Here is a 15,254-nt window from a genome sequence, read left to right as displayed (position 1 = left end):
TAAACAAGATGCTAAGCAGTTTTGTAAATGGTGCTTTAAGGTGGCTCACATCTGTAATTCTAGTGCTTTGGGAAGCCTAGGCTCCTGGGAGGATCACTCTAGGACACGAGTTCAAGGCTACAGTGAGCTGTGATCTTGCCACTGCACTCCAGCCTGCACGAGAGAACGAGATTCTGTCTCTATTAAACAAAAAAAAGATGTTCACCCCTTCCTACTTCCCCTGCAAACCTCAAAAACAAGCATATTGAATCTTTTTAGAAACCATGTGACAGATACTTAGTTGTCTATTAGTTGTCTGTCCCAACACCCATTCTGTTTCTTTTTTTTCTTTTTGAAATAAGGTCTCACTCTGTGGCCCAGGCTGGAGTGCAGTGGCACAGTCTTGGCTCACTGCAACCTCCACGTCCCGAGTTCAAGCAATTCTCCTGCCTCAGCCTCCCGAGTAACTGGGATTACAAACGTGCAGCACCATGCCTGGCTAATTTTTGTATTTTTAGTAGAGATGGGGTTTCACCATCTCTACTAAAGGCTGGTCTCGAACTCCTGGCCTTAAGTAATCCAACCGCCTTGACCTCCCAAAGTGCTGGATTACAGGCCTGAGCCACCATGCCCGGCCCATTCTGATTTTTTAGTAATAGAATACTTGATCATTAGTTGGGCACAGGTCTCCTGTAAGAAAGATTACATTTCCTGGCCTCCCTTGCAGCTAGCTAAGACCATGTGACTACCTTCTGGAAAAGGAGATGTAAAATTATTTACCAATAACTTTAAGCAATGAAGAAAATAGGGTTAATTTACAGGAAATTAGGACTGTAGAAATTACAAACTTGTAGCTTCTGGGGAAAGTTATATAGATGTAGGTTCCAATAACTTGAGAAAACATTGCTTTTTCCTCCTTGTGTATTCAGTAATATTGATGCTGCCACAATCACTACTGTTTGCACTTTTAGTGATGAAAACTTTGGTGACAGCCTCAACCATGCTGACTGTCCTTTGGTTTGAGGCTAAAGCCACTTTGGCAGTGCAAGGTATCATTTCATAGCTTGCACAGGAATTACCAGGACATCTGGTTGTCAGTTGGGGCTGGACCCAGGTTTTGTGAAGCTAAGAGTTTATACAATTTTGGAAACTCTTAAAAATAAAAAGACTAGATGGAGGGGGTCATAGGGAGTTATTGTTTAATGGGTGCAGAGTTTCAGTTAGGGAAGATGAAAAAGTTCTGGAGATGGATGGCGGTGATGGTTGCAAAACAGTGAGAATGTACTTCATGCCACTGAACTGCATACCTAAAATGGTTAAAATGGTACATTTTATGTTGTGTGTATTTTACCACAGTGAAAATATGCTAGAACTTAACAAATAAAATTAAAACCCCCACAAAAGTATGATACAAAATTGCTAGAGGTCCTCCTAGGGCCTCATAAGGCCCATATGAATTAGAGGCCCTGAAGCTTAAAGTTTTATTATCTTTGTGGTAAGTCTGTCCCATTTAAATCTATGTCACTATTTAAAACACTTTATTATTACATAAGCAGTGCAAAGCTTTGTAGAATATTGGAAAATACAGCAAGGTTTTTTTTTGTTGTTGTTGTTTTTTTGAGGCGGAGTCTCGCTCTGTCATCCAGGCTGGAGTGCAATGGTATGGTCTTGGCTCACTGCAACCTCCGCCTCCCAGGTTCAAGTGATTCTCCTGCCTCAGCCTCCCGAGTAGCTGGGATTGCAGGCACCTGCCAACATGCCTGGCTAATTTTTGTATTTTTAGTAGAGACGGGGTTTCACCATGTTGGTCAGGCTGGTCTTGAACTCCTGACCTCAAGCAATCCATGCACCTTGGCCTCCCAAAGTGTTGGGATTACAGGCGTGAGCCACCACGGCCAGCAATACAGCAAGTGTTTAATAAAACTCAGCATAGTCCTGCCTCCTGGAGAACATCACTGTAACTGTGTGTGTGTGTGTGTGTGTGTGTGTGTGTGTGTGTGTGTGTGTGTAAAACCAAAATGAGATCATACTTTAAATATTGTTTTATAACTTTTTAACAACCTGGTTCATTTAGTTGATACTCTCTGCCTTTGAGTTTCCCTATATTTTCATCTTGTCTAATTTTCAGGCCATATTATACTTTCTCCAATTAACCAAAATTATTACTACAGCTGGCTTATCCAAGTCAGTACCCAATCCAGGACCAAGCATGTTCCCTTAGCTTATTTTAATCTAGTATATTCCCCTTTTTAGGACACTTATTAGTGAGAGCAGTTGAGTGAGTTGTCCCACACCACGTCCTACCTTCTAGGTTTGTCTGGTTGCTTCTATGGGGTGATGTTTAGCTTGATTCTCTAGCTACTCATTTCCTGTGAAATAGAAGCTCTATCTAAAGGGTTACTGGATTCAAGGTAAACTTTTTTTTTAATTAAAATAGTCACTATTTCTTAGTAAAGCTCTATCACGAGATCTCCGTAAGATGCTACTCTTCTCTCCCAAAGCATGCCAGGAGGAAAGTACACATGACGACTGCATATCAAAAGAATAATGATCCCAGGAAGTGGAAGAAAATATTTGACAAGACTCTTCTCTGCACTCTCAAGGAAATTAAATATAATATGGACCCTCTGAAACAAAAATGTAGAGATACCAAAATAAGATGAAATTAAGACCGAAAGAGGTAAGCGAAGAAACAAGAAAAACCAGGCCAGGCGCAGTGGCTCACGCCTGTAATCTCAGCACTTTGGAAGGCTGAGGTGGGCGGATCACCTGAGGTTGGGAGTTCGAGACCAGCCTGACCAACATGGAGAAACCCCGTCTCTTCTCTACTAAAAATACAAAATTAGCTGGGCGTGGTGGCACATGGCTGTAATCCCAGCTACTCAGGGAGGCGGAGGTTGCGGTGAGCCCAGATTGCGTCATTGCACTCCAGCTTGGGCAAAAAGACCAAAACTCTGTCTCAAAAAAAAAAAAGGAAAAGAAAAGAAAAAAAGAAACAAGAAAAACTCACTAAAGATCTGGAAGTCATGTTAGAAGCCATAAGAAGTAGAGCTGGCATGACAGAAAACTGAGTCAGCAACATGGATGACAGGCTTGAGAATATGACACAATAAAGCTGGGATAAATATCATACAATAAAGCTGGGGAGAGAGATGAACTGACTGGGGAGAAATGAGAGATATAGAAAATAGTTATGTTGATCCAACATACAGATTGAGTCCTTAGTGACTAGGGAACAAATGAAATTCAAAAAAGTAATGAAAAACATAAAAAGAAACAGCCATTTCTGAAACAAACCAAAAAAAGTCCTGATTTAGCAAAACAACAGAATGTACTATATTGCAGGTAAAGTGAGCAAAGAAGCCACTGGCTCTTGTGAAGTTCCTAAATCTTAGGCATAAAGAATGCATTAGCTAAGTGTTACTGCTCTTTTAGAATTTGTCTAGCAGGGCTGGGTGTGGTGGCTCACACCTGTAATCCCAGCACTTTGGGAGGCTGAGGCGGGCAGATCACTTGAGGCCAGTTTGAGACCAGCCTGGCCAACATGACAAAACCCTGTCTCTACAAACAATACAAAAATTAGCCAGGTGTAGTGGCAGGCACCTGTAGTCCCAGCTACTCAGGAGATTGAGGCAGGAGAATTGCTTGAACCCAGGAGATGGAGGCAGGTGGATCATGAGGCTAGGAGTTCGAGACCAGCCTGGCCAACATGGTGAAACCCCATCTTTACTAAAGATACTAAAAATTAGCCGGGCGTGGTGGCACGCGCCTGTAATCCCAGCTACTCAGGAGGCTGAGGCAGGAGAATAGCTTGAACCCGGGAGGCAGAGGTTGCAGTGAGCTGAGATCACGCCATTGCACTCCAGCCTGGGTGACAGGGTGAGACTCCGTCTAAAAAAAAAAAAAAAAAAAAAGACAGAGAGAGAGAGAGAGAATTTGTCTAGCATGTTTTCTGGTTTCCACTGGAAAACCCCATATTAAAACAACAACAACAACAACAATATTATACTACAAACATCCAGAAAGAAGAAGCAGACAGTCTACCCAGGGGATAAAAGGATACTGGCCTCAGACCTCTTTCCAGCAAGTTTAGATGGCATAGGACAATGAAACAATGGAGAAAGAATGTTGAGAAGAAAAGTATGTGACCCGATGATTCTATAAATGGCTTAAAATTCATTCAAATATAACAAAAATAATCTCAAAACACTAAGCACACTAAAATAAATCCATAAGCTGGTTCTTTGAAAAAAATTAGTTGGACCACTAAACATTTTACTTTGTAAAAACATGGACATAAAACATGAAATAAGAAAACATAAGTATGTGCAAATAAAGGAGAGGTACAGGCTTCTGGTTGAAGGTAGTGGCATGAAGCTATACTACTTAAGATGTAGTCCAGGTAGTCAAAGACCCCAAAGTATTGTGACTTAAAATAGAATTTTGATTTTCTCTTACATAATAGTTCAAAGGTCAGCAGTCCAGAGCGGATACAGTTATCTCTGCCCTTCTCAACATGTGGCTTTGAGCTCTGGGTCCTCAGGTGGCTGCTCCAGCTCCTGCCATCATTATGTCTGCATCCTGGCCGGTGAGAAGGGGGAAAAGAATGGGGAGTTCACATTCATTCCTTTTAAGGCTATGACCTGAAAATGACATAATCACTTTTGCTCACATCCCATTGGTCGGAATTCAGACACAGGGCCACACCCAGATACAAGGGAAGCCGGGAAATGTAGCTTTTCACTGGGTGGCCATGAGCCCACCTACAACTGGAGAATTATTTATTATTTAAGGATGAGGGATACTGATGGACAATTAGCAACCCGTGGGAAGAAGCTATGTCACAGAATGACTCCCCTTGCCATACACATTAAGTATGTAGTTTATTTAAAAAACAAAAGATTAACTATTGATAACCTAACAAAGAAAGAGGTTAAGTCAGGTGGACAAAGGGTAGAAAAGACATAAAATCTGGAGATAGCCTGATAATAAAGAATGCTAATTAATAATATTGTCCGTGTTCTCACAAATTACTCCCTCCCTCTCCCCAAATTGGAGAAGAGCAGTCTGAGGGAGTGAGAAATCAGCTCAGGAAAACAATTCAAGAAAATCCTTCAGAAATCCCCTATCAGTCACAGCACTGTCTCATTAGAGACAGAAAAGCCCAGCTGGGTTCACCATCGTTCAGTTCTTCAGGCTGATTTGACGGAAGGATTACCTCATGAGAATAGGATACACCTCCAAATAGAAAAGAGAGCTTTTTAAAATTTTTCAGGAGACATTCAGCCTTAAAAAAGAAAGAAATTGGCCCGGTGCAATGACTCACACCTGTAATCCCAACACTTTCAGAGGCCGAGGTGGGAGAACTGTTTGAGCTCAGGAGTTTGAGATCAGCCTGGGCAACATAGTGAGACCTTGTCTCTACTAAAAATTAAAAAAAAAAAAAAATTGTCCAGGTGCAGTGGCATGTGCCTGTAGCCCCAGCTACCTGAGAGGCTGAGGCAAAAGGATCACTTGAGCCTGGGAAAGCAAGGCTGCAGTGAGCCATGACATACCATTGCACTCTCGCCTAGGCCACAGAGATCCTGGAAAGGGGGAAATAAAAGAAAACAAAAGAAAAGAAGGAGAGAAAGGAAGGAGAAAGAGAGAGGGAGAAATAAAGGAGGAAGGAAGTAAGGAAGGGAGAAGGGAAGGGAAGGAAGGAAAGGAAGGAAGGAAGAAAAAGCAAGAAAGGAAGGAAGGAAGGAAGGAAAAGAAAGAAAGGAAGAAAGAAAGGAAATCCTGCCATAGATGAATGAGTTCTAGAGATTTACTATGAGGCATCATGCCTACCACTAACAATGCTGTACTATACAGTTAAAATTTCCCAAGAGGGTAGATCTTATATTGAACATTCTTCACACACACACACACACACACACACACACACACACCACACACACACATACACACACACAATAATAATAATAATAGGGCAGAAGGAAAATTTGGGAGGTGATGGGTATGTCTATGGCCTTGACGGTAGTAAGGTTGGCTTCACAGGTATATACCTAACCCACATTCATCAAGTTGTATACATTAAATATATACAGCTTTTTACATCTCAATCATACCTCAATAAAATGGTTAAAAAAAAAAACTTTCAGGAGAGAGCATATCCCATGTCCTCTGACAAAGGCTACAGACAGGCCCCTGAGTCCTCATCACCCCAGGACCTTCAGCCTATGGAAGAGTGAATGTCAATAATACAACCTGCAGCCTTCCAACCCCATTGTAGCCCTTTGCATTTCCCAGAGTCCCATGAGGAGCTGCCTTACTGCCTGCTGTGTGACAGCAAGCAGGGAAGGAGACAGAGGTGAGCCCACCAGGCTCTGGGATCGCAGGATGCCCAGGGATGAAGGATGAGGCAGATCAGAGAACTTCTCAAAGACAGAGGGCTTGCTCAGTAGGGGCGGTGGCGGGTGAGGGAGTCAGCCAGTGTGATTGGGAGACTAGTTACATGAGCAAATAAGTAAACATATTGAGGATAATGGTAGCCAGGTTTCTCACTGTGGGAGGAGGTCCTTGTAAGCATGGCAAGCTTGGGAAGGCCAGAAAGAACCCTGAGGTGGTAGACTGAAACTGGAGATATCAAAATGAACTCAGTTTAAAATATATAAATAAATAGAGAGAGAGATGGAGATATATAGTTATAGGTGCATGAGTGTATAAAAATGTCTGTGCATATATGGATGTGTGTGCATGTGTGTGTGTTTTTCTAAATCTGTCCATTGAGAGGGCCTACAAGCAGTGACACCACAGTAGGAAGAAGCACACTAAGTATGTAGATTGGTTTCCAAATACCATCTTCCACTCTAAACAACCGGGATTTCTTGGATAAATGGCTGATTCCAAGATTGGGGCAGGAAAAGTACAAGATAAGAGTAGGGCCTCTTGTTTGCCAGAAAGGAAGGAAGTGCTCAAAGAATGATGCAGACAAGTCAAAAGAATGCAGAAGACAGCCTGGAGGTGCTCCTGCAGGCCAAATTTGGGACTGTTTGAATGTCAAAGCAGATAATGACAGTAATGAGTTACAAACTCTTGAATAAAATTGGAACCTATGAGTCATACTGATGAGAGAGAGAGGGAGAGAGAGAGTAACCTCTTCTTTATAGTAGAATGCCAACTTTTAATTGTAGAAGGGATAATGGAAGCAGGAAATCACTATTTGGCAGGGCGCCATGGCTCACACCTGTAATCCCAACACTTTGGGAGACCGAAGTGGGTGGATCACTTGAGCATGAAGTTTGAGGCCAGCCTGGGTAACACAGCGAGACCCTGTCTCTACAAAAATTAGCTGGGCGTAGTGGCACACGCCTGTGGTCCCAGCTATTTGGGAGGCTGAGGTGGGAGGATCACCTGAGCCCGGGAGGTGGAGGTTGCAGTGAGCTATTATCATGCCATTGCACCCCAGCCTGGGCGACAGAGTGAGATCCTGTCTCAAAAAAAAAAAAAAAAACCACCAAAAAAATCACCATTTGGTGCCATCAGAGTTGCGGCTGATTCAGGCAGAAGTTTTCAATAGAGGCTAAGGCTGGTGAGTAGAGGAAGTTTGATGAAGAAATGGTATCAATGCAATCTTGGGATATATTTTTGGAAAAACCTTCTGAATTATAGAAGGGGAAGTGATAATGTTATGGTAGAAAAATCTGGCAGACAACAAAATCAGTCCCCCGATGTGCAGCTGTGAGAACGGCACGGCTCCATTCCCAGGGCACTCCTGCCAAGAAAACAAGACCCAAGTTTGACCATGATGAAACACCAGACAGACCCACCTGAAAAGGTAAAGCCTGTGCCGTCTAAGACAGTTGAGAACAAGAAAGACAAGGAAAGGACAAGAAACTGTTCCCGATTTGGGGATGGGGTGGAAGGATCATACTGACAACACATGGAAACCAAATTCCATGTATGTTCATGAGGGAAATGTTTCTAGCAGCTTTATCACCCAAACTGGAAATGACCCAGATGTCCTTCAGCAGGTGAGTTGATAAACAAACCGCGTTACATCCGCACAGTGGAATACCATTTGGCAACAAAAAGGAACAGACTGTTGACTCATGCAAGAGTAAGGCTAAGTGAAAGAAGACAGAAAGCTCCATATTGTAGGATTCCATTGACCTATTTTGAACTCCTTCCTCTGACAGTGAGAAAGCTGGCTGTCATGATGGTTTCTTATTTGTTCAGTCCTAATATGCTGAACATTATAATGTAATGTAGTTTCAGAATTGCTAACCCATATTGTGTGAGAAGCAAATTTACCCACTAAAGCAGGGGTCCCCAGCCCCCAGGCTGCTGCAGACTGTTAGGAACCCGGGTCGCACAGCAGGAGGTGAGTGGCCGGCAGTGAGTGAAGCTTCATCTGTATTTACAGCCTCTGCCCATTGCTCACATTATCACCCAAGTTCGGCCTCCTGTCAGATCAGCGGCGGCGTTAGATTCTCATAGGCGTGCGAACCCTATTGTGAACTGCACATGTGAGTGATCTAGGTTGCACGCTCCTTGTAAGACTCTAACTAGGCTGGAAGCGGTGGCTCATGCCTGTAATCCCAGCACTTTGGGAGGCTGAGGTAGACAGATTACCTGAAGTCAGGAGTTTGAGACCAGCCTGGCCAACATGGTGAAACCCCGTCTGTACTAAAAATACAAAAATTAGCCAGGTGTGGTGGCACATGCCTGTAATCCCAGCTACTCGGGAGGCTCAGGCAAGAGAATTGCTTGAGCCTGGGAGATGGAGGTTGCAGTGAGCCGAGATGGTGCCACTGCACTCCAGCCTAGGTGACAGAGCAAGACTCTGTCTCAAAAAAAAAAAAAAAGGTTACTCTAACTAATAATGCCTGATGATCTAAGGTGGAACAGTTTCATCCCGAAACTATCATCATCATCCCCGCCCCCCCCACCCTCCATCTGTGGAAAGACTGTCTTCCAAGAAACCAGTTCCTGGTGCCAAAAAGGTTGGGGACCACTGAACTAAAGCACAGCTTTTATGCACTTCTTTTGGTCTTTAGCCAATCAGTATAGTTTCCCAAAGCAACTGAGTGAGCTCTTTCTTCTCCATTCCCTTCAATATAGTACAGTTAGATTCATTTGTCACAGTCTGCATTCCAACCTGGGTTCCCCTGACATTTAGTTGATTTTTTTCCTTTGCATACAGTGAAACTCACTCTTTGTGGCATACCTTTTAACAAATGCACAGAGTAATGCATCCTCCAACATCGAGTCACCTCTCGTGCTGTTCCTCTGTAGTGAAATCTTCCCCCAAGCCCTAATTGGCCCCACTGAATTGTTTACTAATCTGCCAAGCACTGATTTGGCAGCATCTGCACTTTCTTTTTCTTTTTTTTTTGAGACAGGATGTCGCTCTGTCATCCACACTGGAGTGCAGTGGCAAGATCATAGTTCACTGCAGCCTTGAACTCCTCAGCTCAAGCGATCCTCCTGCCTCAGCCTCACGAGTCAGTAGGACTATAAGCTGCTCCACCATGCCCAGCTAATTTTTAAAATTTGTTGTAGAGACGGGATCTCTCTATGTTGCCCAGGCTGGTCTCAAGTGATCCTTCTGCCTCGGCCTCCCAAAGCGCTGGGATTATAGGCATGAGCCACTGTGCCCTGCCCTGTACATTTTGATATGCCGTATTTTTGTTTTCATTCAGCTGGGCGCAAACTGTTTTAAAATTTCCCTTTAGTCCTCTTTGATCCATGGGTTATGTAGAAGTGTGTAGTTTATATTTTAGGATTTCCCAGAAATCTTTCTTTTACTATTTACAGTTTAATTTTGTCGTGGTCTGATTATACACTTTGCATGAAATTTGTTGAGGTTTATTTTATGGCCCAAAATGTGGTCTCTCTTAATAAACATTCCATGTGTACCTGAAAAGAAAGTGCATTGTACTACTATTGAATAGCATGTTCAATAAATGCCAATTAAGTCTAGTTGTTTGATAGTGTTGTTTACATTTTCTGTATTTTTACTGATTTTTATGGCCTATTTTATCAACTTACTGAGAGAAGAATATTGAAGTCTTGATCTATAATTGTGAACTTGTCTTTTATTTTTCTGTTCTAACAATTTTTGTCTCAAGTATTTTGAAGCTCTATTTTTACATGCTTGCACATTCAAAACTATTTTATCTTTTTGGAGAATTGATCCCTTTATCACTATATAATGCCCTCCTTATGGCTGCTAATATTCCTTGCCTGGGAGTCTGCTTCATCTAATATTAAAATAGCTACTCCAGCTTTCTTTTGGTGTGTGTTACATAGCTTTCTCTGTCCTTTTACTTTTAACCTTTCTGTCTTTACATTTTTAAAAAAGATTTATTGTAGATTGCATACAGTTTGGTCCATTTTTAAAGCTGATCTGACAATCTCTGACTTTTAACTGATGTGTTTAGACTGACTGTCCACATTTACTGTGATTATTACTGTAGCTGCATTAACATCTACCATATTGATCACTGTTTTCTATTTGTTCCATCTGTTCTCTGCATCTTTCCTTCATTTATTCTGCCTTTTGGGGGGGTTATTGATCATTTTTTATGATTCAATTTTATCATCTCTATTATCTTATACATATATATCATATTTATAATGTATAAAAACATCTTTTCAAGAAATTTTAGTGGTTGCCCTAATAGTCATAATATGCTTCTACAATTAACCGGACAAAGGAGGGGGAGGGGAGGGGAAGGGGAGGGGAGGGGAAGGGGAGGGGAGGGGAGGGGAAGGGGAGGGGGGGAGGGGAGGGGAAGGGGAAGGGGAAGGGAGGGAAGGGAAGGGAAGGGAAGGGAAGGGAAGGGAAGGGAAGGGAAGGGAAGGGGGTCTTATTCCTAATGTAGCTTGTCCCTACTGCTGTGTCTTTCCCCTATTGGCTGGGATTGGATCGCACAGTCTAAGCTAATTCTGATTGGCTATTTTAAAGAGAGAGAAGGTATGAGCCAGAGTGGCAGGGTGAGTAGTTTTGGCAGGAGGGATGGTTGCAGAGCAGGTGACTAAGGATGACTAAGGACAAAGCAGGTGACTAAAAACAGAGCAGGTGATAGAGGCTAGGAGGGGGTTGTTCACTGAAACTAGGGGCAAGGAGACGTAAAGAACGAGGAAATTAAAGTTTAAAACAGAGAACAAAGAACAGGGGAGCCGAACATACTGATACATTGGTTCTTTGGAGAGGAACTCAGAACTCATTGTACTTAACAATTTTCTCCCTCTTGAATTTTAAAGGAAGTTAACAGGCTTAAGTCTTTGAAGAGGAATTTATTATATCCTATGCAAAAATAAGAATTACAGTAAACTTCTCATCAGAAACCACAGAAGCCAAAAGAAAATGGTCTGACTTTCTTTAAAGTGAAAATGAAGCAAATCAAGACAAAAATCTCTGGCAACCCAAAATTCTATACTCAGTGAAAATATCCTTCACAATACAAAAGAGGTAAAAAACCTTTCCCAGACAAATGAAAACTGAAGGAATGCATTGCCAGCAGACCAGCTCTACAAGAAATGTTAAATAATATTCTCCAAGCAGAAGGAATGTGATATCAGACTGAAACTTGAATCTGCACAAAGAAATGAAGCACACTGGAAATGGAATAAAGAAGATAAGACAGAATCAATTTTTTAAAAAATTTTAGTTTCTCTAAAAGGTAAAGCAAAAATAGTGGCAACATATTATAGGTTTTTAACATATATAAAAGTAAACTGTATGACAACAATATCAGAAAAGACAGGAGGGAGATATTGGAAAGACCTGTTGTAAGATCCTTACACTACACACAAAGCAGTATAATGTTATTTGCAGTTGGATTTCAGTTAACTGTAGAAGCATATTATGACTATTAGGGCAACCACTAAAATTTCTTGAAAAGATGTTTTTATACATTATAAATATGATATATATGTATAAGATAATAGAGATGATAAAATTGAATCATAAAAAATGATCAATAACCCCCCCAAAAGGCAGAATAAATGAAGGAAAGATGCAGAGAACAGATGGAACAAATAGAAAACAGTGATCAATATGGTAGATGTTAATGCAGCTACAGTAATAATCACAGTAAATGTGGACAGTCAGTCTAAACACATCAGTTAAAAGTCAGAGATTGTCAGATCAGCTTTAAAAATGGACCAAACTGTATGCAATCTACAATAAATCTTTTTTAAAAATGTAAAGACAGAAAGGTTAAAAGTAAAAGGACAGAGAAAGCTATGTAACACACACCAAAAGAAAGCTGGAGTAGCTATTTTAATATTAGATGAAGCAGACTCCCAGGCAAGGAATATTAGCAGCCATAAGGAGGGCATTATATAGTGATAAAGGGATCAATTCTCCAAAAAGATAAAATAGTTTTGAATGTGCAAGCATGTAAAAATAGAGCTTCAAAATACTTGAGACAAAAATTGTTAGAACAGAAAAATAAAAGACAAGTTCACAATTATAGATCAAGACTTCAATATTCTTCTCTCAGTAAGTTGATAAAATAGGCCATAAAAATCAGTAAAAATACAGAAAATGTAAACAACACTATCAAACAACTAGACTTAATTGGCATTTATTGAACATGCTATTCAATAGTAGTACAATGCACTTTCTTTTCAGGTACACATGGAATGTTTATTAAGAGAGACCACATTTTGGGCCATAAAATAAACCTCAACAAATTTCATGCAAAGTGTATAATCAGACCACGACAAAATTAAACTGTAAATAGTAAAAGAAAGATTTCTGGGAAATCCTAAAATATAAACTACACACTTCTACATAACCCATGGATCAAAGAGGACTAAAGGGAAATTTTAAAACAGTTTGCGCCCAGCTGAATGAAAACAAAAATACGGCATATCAAAATGTACAGGGCAGGGCACAGTGGCTCATGCCTATAATCCCAGCGCTTTGGGAGGCCGAGGCAGAAGGATCACTTGAGACCAGCCTGGGCAACATAGAGAGATCCCGTCTCTACAACAAATTTTAAAAATTAGCTGGGCATGGTGGAGCAGCTTATAGTCCTACTGACTCGTGAGGCTGAGGCAGGAGGATCGCTTGAGCTGAGGAGTTCAAGGCTGCAGTGAACTATGATCTTGCCACTGCACTCCAGTGTGGATGACAGAGCGACATCCTGTCTCAAAAAAAAAAGAAAAAGAAAGTGCAGATGCTGCCAAATCAGTGCTTGGCAGATTAGTAAACAATTCAGTGGGGCCAATTAGGGCTTGGGGGAAGATTTCACTACAGAGGAACAGCACGAGAGGTGACTCGATGTTGGAGGATGCATTACTCTGTGCATTTGTTAAAAGGTATGCCACAAAGAGTGAGTTTCACTGTATGCAAAGGAAAAAAATCAACTAAATGTCAGGGGAACCCAGGTTGGAATGCAGACTGTGACAAATGAATCTAACTGTACTATATTGAAGGGAATGGAGAAGAAAGAGCTCACTCAGTTGCTTTGGGAAACTATACTATACTATAGTATACAATGCTCAGCTTATTTGATTGTAACATACTGAAAGGAAACTTGTTTTTAATTTTACTGGAGGCAAGACAAAACCAACAAGCGTCAGGCATCCTCTTAACTCAGATGTCTTTTCTGACTCAATTCAGCCAGATTTGACTACTCAGCCCAACTGAGCACGCACAAGAGGAGGGCAACCATGTTTTCTTTCTTTCTGCACCACATAGGATGTGAACCACACATGCTGGAAAGCAGGGCCTCCAGCTTTCATTTGCAGACTGGGTGGCTCAGACATCAGGTCAACATTAATGGCTTCACTATGTCTCCAAAATAGGGCTTGGCATCTCTCCCAGACCCTCCCTCAAGGCAGGTAACTTGTCCCTCTGTCTTGTTCTCTCCAATATACTTAGCATCAAACGCAGTGTCTAGCACCTAGCAGGAGCCTGACAAATACTTATTAAATATTGGAGTGGGCGTGGTGGGGCTGGGCGTGGTGGTTCATGCCTGTAATCCCAGCACTTCGGGAGGCCGAGGAGGGTGGATAACCTGAGGTCAGGAGATCGAAACCAGCCTGGCCAACATGGAGAAACCCTGTGTCTGCTAAAAATACAAAAATTAGCTGGACTGGTGGTTCACACCTGTAATCCCAGCTACTTGGGAGGCTGAGGCACAAGAATTGCTTGAACCTGAGAGGTGGAGGTTGCAGTGAGCTGAGATCACACCACTGCACTCCAGCCTAGGCAACAGAACAAGACTGTCTCAAAAAAAAAAAAAAAGGAGTCATGGTATTTTCCTTGTAAGTATTCCCTATGTGTATAAAGGTTGGCCAAAGCTCCTGCCCCATTCCCAATACTCAAAGATGCCATGCCTTCCAGTTCACTTTCATTAGGTTCTGGGTAAGAAACAGTCAAATTAATCAGAATTTCTGGTGATGGGCAGTCAATATCTTCCTCACCATGTTTTCATTAGCAATGAAATGTTGTATGAGCCAGGGGAGCCTTCATAGCTTTACACTAACACAGGGCAATGAAGACCTAATTTATTCTTTTTTTTTTTTTTTGAGATGGAGTCTGGCTCTGTCACCCAGGCTGGAGCACAGTGGCATGATCCCAGCTCACTGCAAGCTCTGCCTCCTGGTTCAAGCAATTCTCCTGCCTCAACCTCCTGAGTAGCTGGGACTACAGGCATGCACCACCACATCCAGCTAATTTTTGTATTTTGGGTAGAGACAGGGCTTTGCCATGTTGGCCAGGCTGGTCTCGAACTCCTGACCTCAAGTGATCTGCACACCTTAGCCTCCCAAAGTGCTGGGATTACAGGCATGAGCCACCGCGCCCAGCCAAAGACTCAATTTCTTGCTTGATATAGTGGAGCAACACAAAGGAATCTTCCAGCTGGTTACCATCCTTCTCAGGATTTCTTTTATTTTGGGCTTGCAGTAGCTCAACCTCTATTTCCCCCTGCCCCTTTGAAAGTTGATTTCTCCTCAGAGGCCCTTTCCTCTCCTCAGAGGCCCTTTCCAAGCCAGCCTTGGACTGGCTTTCTTGGCTTTGCTTGGCTATTGTGTGGTTTCAATTGAGCAGACTGATATATGATTTGGATCTGTCTTCCTGCCCAAATCTCATGTTGAATTTAATCCCCAGTGTTGGAGGAGGTGCCTGGTGGGAGGTGATTGGATCATGGGGGTGGATTTCCTCCTTGCTGTTCTCATGATAGTGAGTTCTCACGAGATTTGGTTGTTTAAAAGTGCATAGCACCTCCCACTTCTTTCTTTCTCCTGCTCCAGACTCGTAGGAC

At 42.1% G+C, this 15,254-nt stretch overlaps 1 pseudogene; it reads left to right on the top strand.

Annotated features, from left to right (window-relative positions):
- Positions 1–3,394: 3,394 nt before the first annotated feature.
- On the top strand, positions 3,395–3,462 carry LOC115935464 (uncharacterized; annotated as a pseudogene).
- Positions 3,463–15,254: the final 11,792 nt, after the last annotated feature.

Source organism: Gorilla gorilla, chromosome 6, assembly GCF_029281585.2.
Source record: "Gorilla gorilla gorilla isolate KB3781 chromosome 6, NHGRI_mGorGor1-v2.1_pri, whole genome shotgun sequence".
NCBI lineage: Eukaryota > Metazoa > Chordata > Mammalia > Primates > Hominidae > Gorilla > Gorilla gorilla.
This window is presented reverse-complemented; position numbering and strand designations above follow the sequence as displayed.